The sequence below is a fragment of the Myotis davidii genome, unplaced genomic scaffold (genome assembly GCF_000327345.1).
Source record: "Myotis davidii unplaced genomic scaffold, ASM32734v1 C64012707, whole genome shotgun sequence".
Lineage (NCBI taxonomy): Eukaryota > Metazoa > Chordata > Mammalia > Chiroptera > Vespertilionidae > Myotis > Myotis davidii.
Window position 1 is genome coordinate 1 of NW_006379294.1, and position 1,444 is coordinate 1,444.

Genomic DNA, 1,444 nt, shown 5'->3' on the forward strand with positions numbered 1-1,444 from the left:
TCCTGTCCCATTCCTTCTCATCACTTCATAGGTCATTATAGAACTTAGTCAGTAATGAAAGTGGGAAGGGAAAGAAAGTAAAACCATTTGGCTTCTTATTAAAGCTTTGATAACAAAAGTTCTTGGAAGAGAGAGTTGAGATCATCATCAAAACAAAAATTTGGTTTTATCTGTGGATTTACATTACATTCCACCATCCAGAAATGATGGATACTTAAGAGGTTGCTGTATTCAGAAAATCAAGGGTTGTTTTCTTTCTCCTTCTACCATACTAGGGAATCCCAGAGCCATATCTAGTGGGATGCAGAGAAAAAGTATACTGCGTCTTTTAGTTCCCTCATGAAACCTATGAAAGTAAGGTCAAGTTACCATGAGTCCATCTAAAAGAAAAAGAGAAGAGAAAGGCAGGGAGTGGGGAGAGGGCACAGAGAAGAAGGGGAGCAGTGGGGGAGGAGGGAGAGCAGCACCCCGGCCTCCCTGCCCTGCTGATCTTTTGGAGCTGGGGCGGCTGGGACTTCCAGTGTGGCTGGTGAAGAGGCGGGGCCACCCCTTCTCCCCTGACCTTAGCCCAACCTCCAGGAAATGCGTTGGATCAGGGGTGACCCTCCCAATTCCTCACACCCACGCAGGGCTGGCTGTGCTCACCTCGGTAAGAGAACCACTCCATCCAGTGCTTGAAATCACGCAAGTTACAGTCACACTCCCAGGGGTTGTCCCCAACCTGCAGTAGCTGCAGACTTGCTAGGGGTTCAAATGTCAGCCGATCCAGGTTCTGCAGGCGGTTGGAGCGCAGCGATAAGGAGCGCAGAGCAGGGAGTCCGTCAAAAAGGCCAGTGGGCAGCTGGGCCAGGCCGTTGATGGACAGGTCTAGGTGGCGGAGCAGGGGCGAGTGCTGCAGCAGGTCTCTGTCCAGGGTCCTGATGCTGTTATTGCGCAGCTGCAGCTCAGTCAGATTCGTCAGGTCCTCGAAAATGGAGCGGGGCAGCTGGTCCAGGAAGTTGTTGGATAGGTCCAACCGCTGCAGACTGGACAGATTGGCGAATGCCCAGCTTGGCAGGGCACTCAGCTTATTGTTCAAGAGCAAGAGAGTTCGGGTGGCAGCAGGCAAGTCTGGGGGCACCATGGTGAGGCCTAGGCCACTGCAATCCACCTCCAGGCTGCGGGTGTCACACTTACAGGAGAAAGGGCAGGTGGGGAGGGCCTCCACAGCACACAGGGCGATCCAGCAGGCGATCCCTGGTGGGGAAGCAGGGAGGTGGGCGGACGGGGAGAACAAAAGTGTCAGGTGGGAGTTACCTCCTCCTGCCTCTGTTCCCTCCTAACTAGTTCATACCACAATGGCCCAGGCCACAGTCAATGCACAAACACTTACTGGCCACATAAAAAGATAATTTTAAAATCCCAAATACTGCCATAACCAGTTTGGCTCAGTGGATAAAGCGTT

General features: G+C 52.4%; 1 pseudogene across 1 annotated transcript; it reads right to left on the reverse strand.

Moving 5' to 3' along the window:
* Positions 1–512: 512 nt before the first annotated feature.
* On the reverse strand, positions 513–1,318 carry LOC102755908 (annotated as a pseudogene). The gene has a single exon (XR_001512165.1). The product of XR_001512165.1 is annotated as a leucine-rich repeat and transmembrane domain-containing protein 2 pseudogene (transcript).
* Positions 1,319–1,444: the final 126 nt, after the last annotated feature.